Source organism: Henckelia pumila, chromosome 3 (assembly GCF_033568475.1).
Source record: "Henckelia pumila isolate YLH828 chromosome 3, ASM3356847v2, whole genome shotgun sequence".
In the NCBI taxonomy this organism is placed as follows: Eukaryota; Viridiplantae; Streptophyta; class Magnoliopsida; order Lamiales; family Gesneriaceae; genus Henckelia; species Henckelia pumila.
In genome coordinates, this window is record NC_133122.1 from 20,342,082 (window position 1) to 20,351,371 (window position 9,290).

Consider the following 9,290-nt stretch of genomic DNA (forward strand, 5'->3'; position numbering starts at 1 on the left):
CTACCTGGAACTCGCGGTTTCCCCTCTTCCTTACAGGGACTACCTCTTCTAAAGCTGTTGCGGTCCAAAGTTTGTTGTCTTCTGATGAACGGACTTCCCTGTCGGTGAGGGGTGTTACCTCTAAGTTCTCGGAAGGCATATCTCATGCCTATACGGTGCGTCTAGATCTCGTACTTTATTACCACCATTCTCTTTCTTCAGTTTTAATTCATATTCGTTTTACAGGGTTTATGCATGCTGGCCAACTCCCTGGAGGAGACGAACTCTACCCTTAACCGGGAAAGAGAAAAAAGTCATGTCTTTGAGGAGCACATGACCCAACTCCGGCTATGAGCCGCCAACATTCAAGAGATGCATGAAGCAGAGATGCGCTCTGCTATAGAGAGCTCTCGGGCGGAGGTTACTCAAGTGCAGAGGAGTCGCGGAAGAAGCTATCAGATGCCCAGGACCAGTACTCAAGGGAAATTGCATAACTTTGGTCCCAACTAGAGGAGATATCGGGAGACCTACGCCGGACCCAGGAATAAAATGGTGTAGCCAAGCAAAGGGCGAAAGGACTCCAACTCTCTGCAGAGAAAATGCAGGCTATGCTGACCGTGGTCCGTACCGAGGCAGATATGTATCATTCCGTGGCCTCGGACACTATACAAGCTTTGGAGGCACGGTCGAGTTCTGAGGCTGACTGGAAACAGTCTTTCCTGTCTTCTCAAGAGTTCGAAAAAATAGTAATAGATAGGTCCTTTGAATTTTTTACCCAAGGTTTTGATCTTTGTTCATCGCAATACGAGGAGGCCGGGCTAGTTCAGCAGGGGGTTCCTGATCTTAACCAGGCCATTGCTTCTCTGCCTTCCGGGTCAACGAGCAAGGGAGAAGAAACAGCCTTGCCCTAGATTTTAATCCATAGACTTTGATTTTTTTTTCAGTAGATACTTTTTGTAAGCTGCCTTTTGTAATCTTTCCTTTATTTGAATGACAGATTTTTCTTTATTCTAAAAAGCTTTTTATTCTTGCCTATCCCTTTGTTATGAGCTTGTAATGTTTAAAGAAAACCGTTTGTTTTCCATTGTCTAGTGGATAATGATTTACCGTGCTCTTGAATTACCACGGGCGTTTGAGTACCAGGGTGGTAGATCACCTGGGTTTACTGTGGTGCCAGGGTGGCGGATCACCTGGACTTACAGTGCTCGTGAATTACCACGGGCGTTTGAGTACCAGGGTGGTAGATCACCTGGGTTTACTGTGGTGCCAGGGTAGCGGATCACCTGGACTTACAGTGCACATGAATTACCACGGGCATTTGAGTGCCAGGGTGATAGATCACCTGGGTTTACTGTGGTGCCAGGGTTGCGGATCACCTGGACTTACAGTGCTCGTGAATTACCACGGGCGTTTGAGTATCAGGGTGGTAGATCACCTGTGTTTACTGTGGTGCCAGGGTGACGGATCACCTGGACTTACTGTGCTCGTGAATTATCACGGGCGTTTGAGTACCAGGGTGGTAGATCACCTGGGTTTACTGTGGTGCCAGGGTGGCGGATCACCTGGACTTATTGTGTTCGTGCTTATAATAAATACAAACATACTTTTTATATAACCGGCAGAAACATAATTTACAGGTGCGTTTTGCACTTTCAAGAGTAATAAGACTTAAGATGCACCGTGTTCCAGGGCCTTTGTAGGGCCTTGCCCCGGCCGTCTTCTAAGTACCAGGCGTTACTCCCTACCCTTCGAGTTATTTTGTAAGGTCCTTCCCATTTTGCTTCTAGTTTTCTCACCTCACCTGCTGGGTTAACCTTCTTTAAAACCAAGTCTCCTATCTGGAAATCTCGGGTTTGATCTTTTGATTGAACGCCTTGATTATTCTACTTCGATAAGCCTCAGTTCGGATATCGGCCCGCTCTCTTTTCTCCTCAACCAGGTCTAGCTCTTGCGTCCGATCCCCGGCTTCTCCCTCCTGGTAGGCTTTCACCCGTGGGGAGATCTGTCCAATTTCTACTGGGATCACGGCCTCAGATCCATATACCAGGCTGAAAGGTGTTTCCCTTGTGGCCGTCCGCGGGGTAGTGCGATAAGACCATAACACACCGGGGACCTCCTCCACCCAACTCTTACCCGCCCCAAAGAGCCGGGTCTGCAGGGATTGTATGATGGTCCTGTTAGTTACTTCCGTTTGTCCATTGCCCTGCGGATATGCTACGGAGGTGAATGCCTGCTTTATCTTCATCTCTGTGCACCAATCCTTCATTTTCTTTCCCTGGAACTGCCTCCCATTGTCCGAGACGAGCTTCCGGGGCAAGCCGAATCGACAGACAATGTTCTTCTAAATAAATCCCAACACCGCTTCTTCCGTGATTTTTGCCAAGGGTTCGGCCTCTACCCACTTAGAGAAATAATCCACCGCTACTAGTAAGAAATTCTTCTGCCCGGGGCCTGGAGGGAGCGGTCCCACAATGTCCATGCCCCACTGATCAAAAGGACACGAGGCCCACACTGTCTGTAACTCTGCCGCTGGTTTTCGAGAGAAGTTCCCAAACCTTTGACACCCTTCACATGTTTTAACTACCTGTCGGGCATCCTGTTGCAAGGTGGGCCACCAGTATCCTGCTAGCAAAGTAAGCCGGGCCAGGCTCAGTATCCCTCCGTGATCGCCACAGCAGCCTTCATGTATTTCCTGAAGCACATAACCCACTTCTTCCCTGGCTAGACACTTTAGCAAGGGACCCTGAAAGGACCGCCGATACAATTTTTCGTTAACCAGGGTAAATCGAGTTACCTGCCTCTTGAGCTTTCGGGCGTGTGCCTCATTCCCAGGAAGGACCCCATTTGCAGGTACTTGGTGAGGGGAGTCATCTAGTATTCTTCCACGGTCTCCTCTGCTTTTTCCTCTATGGTCATCACTGATCCGGACTGCTGTATCACCTCCCAGCTATCAATACTAGTCAGGGATGATGCCATCCGGGCTAGGACGTCCGCCTCAGCATTATGCTCCCTGGGAATTTGTTCAATGCTCAAGCTAGAAAATTCCTCTCCTTGCTGTTTGATGAGCCCCACGTACTCTTGTAATCTCTTCTCCCTGATGCTAAATGCCCCTTGATGTAACAAAACTGACCTTATCCTGATCCTCCCTAGCCAGGGGAATTTGATGGTATCCCTGGTACGCATCCATAAAGCAGAGCAGCTCATAACCAGAGGTAAAATCTACTAACTGATCAATCCGGGGCAGAGGATAGCAGTCCTTGGGGCAGGCTTTGTTTAAGTCTCGGAAATCCATACACATTCTCCACTTCCCTGTACTTTTGGGTACCAGCACTGAAACGTCCTAAAACTTCTACTGGATTTTTTTTTTTTTACTCTCTGATAATAAAATAATGAATATAAACATATATATTATCATACTTAAAAATAACTTTACTTAATTTAAAATACAAATACACAAAAGATACAATAAAAATACACGCATGCAATTAAATATTTAAAATTAATTACTAAATAATAATTTATAAGAATTCCATAATAAAATTCCTAAATAATATTTCTTTCACAAAAATTCAGAAAAACTTAGAAAATAAATACTTAAATCTAAAATTCATGCATATACTGAAAATCTATAATAATAAAACATATGCGGAAATAAATGTTCTAGTCTCAACATAAAATTCATCTTAGAGCAATGATCACGGGTTTTAGCCGCCTGGATACTCATACGCCCTCGCCGCCAGTCGGGAACACATTAACTTCATTAACATTCTGCTCACCTGCACCATTTAAATCTAGTGAGCCTAGAGGCTCAGCACGTTCTATTCTTACATAACAAAATGAAACCACACACAAGCACACATCATATAAAATACGTGAATATAAATATACGTGCATGATCTTAAAATTATATGCATATAAACATGAAATAAATATAATTATACTGATTTATCATAATGCTAAACATGTATCATCATACTTAATAAATCTCATAAAATAACTTACCATGATTTCTTAGTTCTCAACAGGTCGTATCCATGTCGGTGGCATCATACTATGCGATTGATCAATCTTAAACCAACGTACGTGGCGGAGGGATTTCCACCTCTGTGCTGTCACTTCACCAGCCCTCTCAGCTGGATCCATAAGCTCATCATACATAAACATCATTAGGAAGGTCACCGGACCCAGGTATCCCGGCCTCTAACCATATCACTTTTCACCTTCACTTCAACTTCCATAAAAATATATTTTTCTTAACATGCAATTAAACTTATCATAAAAATTCTTAATGATGCATGAACATAAAAATTCTCATTATTTATTTATTTTCATGAAAATTTGTCCATAAATATATATTTAATTTATTTTTTCAAAAATCATACTTATATATTTAATAAAAATGCATGCATGAATTAAATATATATTTACAGATGTTTATTTTTTCATGGACTTGTTCGAGCTGCTGACCACTAGACTTAAACTCAAAAATTCTTAGACTGGTCCAAAAACCCAAAATCCCAACCTGACCTGGCCCATTAAGCTTCATGGGCCTCCGGGTCCATGAAAAACTAATGGGCTCATTAAAACATAAATTAGGCTCATCAACTTATTAACTTAAAGTTGAATTAATAAAATTATTAACTAATCATTAACTTATAAATTAGACAGATAAAATTATTAAACCCGACACAGCTTGACCCAATAATTCTCATGGATCACACGGTCCATGACAAATTAGTGGGCTCACCTCAATAATTATTAAAGCCCATTAAATTAGTCTAATTAATTAATTTAATCGAGTACAACCCATAAATTACTAACTTAAACACTTAATTAATTAAAATAAAATATCCAAGCCTAATTATTAATAATCTAGACCCGGACTAAAATTAATTTGACCAATCAAGACGTGACCCGACCCGGACCCGGACCCAAGACCCAAGCCCGGCCCGCCTAAAAACCCATAAGCCGAAATAATTAATAAAATAAAAGAAAACAATTTCCCAACCCATAAACGTTTACTCTAAGCCATGTAGCAGCAGGCTTTATGGCCTGCTGCAAGCCAACTCCGGCCGCCGAATGGCCGGAACTCCACCGCCCAGACGTAGCCCACGTCTGGGCGGTTCCAACGAACCAAGTCTTGCCTTGAACCGATCCCTACACTGCCCTAGCGACACACTATTCGGGAATCCCAAAACCGCCGCGATTTGCTATACTATCAACCCTTAACCACATGCTGCTTGACTTACGCCCAGCCCCTTCTCCTGCCTTCTCCAAGACCGAGCCACCCTCTAGACCAGCTCCTAAGGACACTAACTCGAACCCTTAGCCCTCGGTCCATCCCTGGTCCGATCAAGGACCAGCATGTAGAACCCGATTCCAAGTTCTCCCAACCTGCTGCTGCGTGGCCTGCACATCCGAGGAGCCACGCCCAGCCATGGTTCCAGCCCTCTACAAGGTCGAAACCCCACACCAAACCAACCCTAAGGACTCTAGATAGGACTCCAAACCAGTAGGTAGCAGTCTCGAACAACCATGCAAGAAAATCAAGTCAAAAATCGTGTCATCTCACTCAAAAACGTGAATCATGCATGATTATGAAAAAATATGATTCAAATATGAATAATGTAGTGACCCTGCATGGAATCACCTACTAACTGGCAACTAATAGCATGCATTAAACTTAATACAGCAAAATACTTAACAGAGTAAAAACGTGCGGAAACATAATCCATAATGTACATATCAGCTTAGTAATATAATCCAGACTTAAATCTGTAGTGATACAACCAAATCGAAATCTTAACAGTAAACATTATACAGCTAATAAATCGTGCTGTATAAAAACTTTCAAAGCTCCTGCTCCCTAGTCCTGCCTTGAACTACCAGCTCCGTCCATCCTGCGACCTGCCCCATGGAATAGGGTGTCCAAGATAACAACTAGGACGTGAGCGCTACGCCCAGTACATAGATATGAGTAAACATATGTATATAATGCATGCAACATGATGACTGGTACAGGGTCATCTGAAAAGTCATGCTCAGTACCGGCGCCATATGAGTGCTGCCACCGCACGGATCAACCTCTGGGTGCAACCACACTCGTCTAGTACACCAGAGTAGACAGACATAAATGCCCCCGCCGTCGCGGTACTCTCAGTGACAGACTATCGAGTATAGAGCTGAGCGGCTCTATAGTCAGGTATAACAAGGTATAGGCTCAACGTGTATATGCACATGACATATGAGTATAGAAAACGGTAAATCATACATCATGCCATATAATAATGCCAAATAAATGCAACATATAAACATGTATACTCGCTGGAAATCTCAGTCAATGTGTACGTACCTCTAGGCTAGTTCAAGTATAATAGGATCCTAGGTTCCAAGCCTATATTCAAAAGTTCACCGTATCACTACATAAATTCTATACGCCTTAACTAAGCTAATAAGTACTCTCAAAACTTAAATAGATTCCCGGACCATACCTTCGTCCGTAGTTAGCCCTTTGGAGTCGCTAGTCCTGAATGACTATAACCTCACCGTGGTTATTTCAGAACCTCTATTATAACCGATAGGGCCCTCAAGTGTATATCTCACACTATATAACTGAAGAAGGAAATGCGGGAATTCGTATTTCAAAACTGAAGCAAATTAGCCCTATTTATAGCCAAAATCTCGGCAACGATCGGAACCACCGATCTCGGGATCGGAGCTTCCGATTCCAGCTCATTCTGTGCATGTCCGACACGTCGGGATCGGAACCACCGTTCCGGGATCGGAACTTCCGATCGAACCCCCGATCAACACTTGTCAAAACTCACGGCTAAGTCATCGAGCATTGCTGGCTGGCTGAGATCGGAACCTCCGTTCCTGATCGGAACGTCCGATCTCCGTGCATCCGATCTGCTTCCGAAGTGGTCAGGATCGGAGCTTCCGAACTGGGATCGGAGCTTCCGATCTGGCCCGAAGTCAAAAGCCCAAATTCCTCTTCCGAAGTCCAATAACACTCCGAAATAGATCAATTACCAACCCTTAATCATGTTTAACATATTATTATCTTAAAATGGGTTCCGGGTTACTACATTCTCCCCACCTTTAGATATTTCGTCCGCGAAATAACATCTAAAGATGGGGAGAATGTAGTAACCCGGAACCCATTTTAAGATAATAATATGTTAAACATGATTAAGGGTTGGTAATTGATCTATTTCGGAGTGTTATTGGACTTCGAAAGAGGAATTTGGGCTTTTGACTTCGGGCCAGATCGGAAGCTCCGATCCCAGTTCGGAAGCTCCGATCCTGACCACTTCGGAAGCAGATCGGATGCACGGAGATCGGACGTTCCGATCAGGAACGGAGGTTCCGATCTCAGCCAGCCAGCAATGCTCGATGACTCAGCCGTGAGTTTTGACAAGTGTTGATCGGGGGTTCGATCGGAAGTTCCGATCCCGGAACGGTGGTTCCGATCCCGACGTGTCGGACATGCACAGAATGAGCTGGAATCGGAAGCTCCGATCCCGAGATCGGTGGTTCCGATCGTTGCCGAGATTTTGGCTATAAATAGGGCTCATTTGCTTCAGTTTTGAAATACGAATTCCCTCATCTCTGACGGTTCCAGACGATAAGGTGCTCGGGATATAGGCGTAGTTCCTGGTACTAGATCAATACCAAATTCAACCTCTCGAACCGGAGGAAAACCAGGAATCTCATCAGGGAATACGTCAGGAAACTCGCTGACAACCGGTAGCTGATCAATACCCGTACTACTCATGGACATATCAACTGCATATATGAGGTAGCCCTCCCCACCTGACTCCAAGACATGACATGCCTTCAGAGCCGAAACAAGTGGCATCGGAGGTCGCGCACCCTCACCATAAAAGTACCAGCTATCACTGTAACACCCGGTATTTTTAATTACATAAATCCGCCTGCATAATTAGGATATTTAATTATTTAAATTTATGATTTATGGGTTAAATAATTATGTGAATTATTTATGCATGATTTAAGTTATTTTTAAGCATTTAACCCATAATTAGTGATTTTTATGATTTTTAGTATTTTTATTATTTAATCGCGTAGACGGGACCGTAGACGGACGAGATGACAACTTTCTAGCCAAATTATTTTATGAGTCTTTTTAGAGCCTTAAAATATTATTTTGAGTTTTATTATCTCAAAATTTTAGGTATTTAATTTTATTTAATTTTAGGGGTCATTTTTATCCAAAATTAGTCAAAATATTGACTTTTTAGTATTTTTAAAATTCCCCTAAATTATTATTTCGAGATTTTATTTAGGTGATCAGATTTTTAAATGTTTATTTAAGAGTTTAAGTTGTATATTATTTATTTAAATTTTTTTTTTATTTAATTAGTTAACCTATATTTTAATTAACCCTAAAATTAGACTTATTCTACCAAAAACCCTACCTTAGCCGATTGTTTTCTTTCTTCCCCTAGCATCAGCCGTCACCTCCATCTTCTTCCTCACCAAACCAACCTCCAAGAACACCATAGCCTCGGTTTTCAAGGTTCCAAGCAAGCCATCGTCGTCCCGGCGTCCCGAAGTCTGTCCTACGCGTGTTAAATCTATACCTACGGTGAAAGGCATGTTATTTTCTTATTTTTTTCGCTATATCAGTATATATATCATGTAAATTATAGTAGACATCTGAATCTTTTAAGCACTTTTCAGAAAATCGATTTTTATATGGTTGTTTGTGCCTTGTGCTTCGATTTCATGTGCATAACTCACGTTTTTCCTCTCCATGCTTGGTTCGGGGCTGAGGGTTCGGTCAGGTAAGATCCTAGGGTGCCTAAGGATCGAGCTATGGCATGGCTTGAGGCTGAGAAGGGCTCGGCCGAAGGGTTTTACGCTAGAGAGGTGCAGACAGGCGCAGGCTAGGGTTCGAGTAAGAGGCTTCGGGTTCCTGGTTTGGGCGTGCATGGGGGCTGGGGCCTGGACAGGTTAGGTCCGCCCGGACGTGGGCTACGTCCGGGCGGCGGCGCTCCGGCCAGGGGCGGCCGGAGCCGGCCGGCAGCAGGCCAAGAAGGCCTGCTGCTCTCGGCCGAGACCTAACGAGAGAGGGTGGTTTCGGGTCTAGGGTTTCTAATGGGTTCCGGGTCGGGTCTTGGGTCCGGGTCGGGTCTAAAATAATATGGGTTAAGTTAAGTGGGTCCGGGTCCGGGTTATTTTATTTGGGCTCGGGTATTTTTATTTTTAAGTATTTAAGTTAATTAGGAATTAAATGGGCTAATTAAATTCCCAAAAAAATTTAATTAGTACCATTTAATTTATTT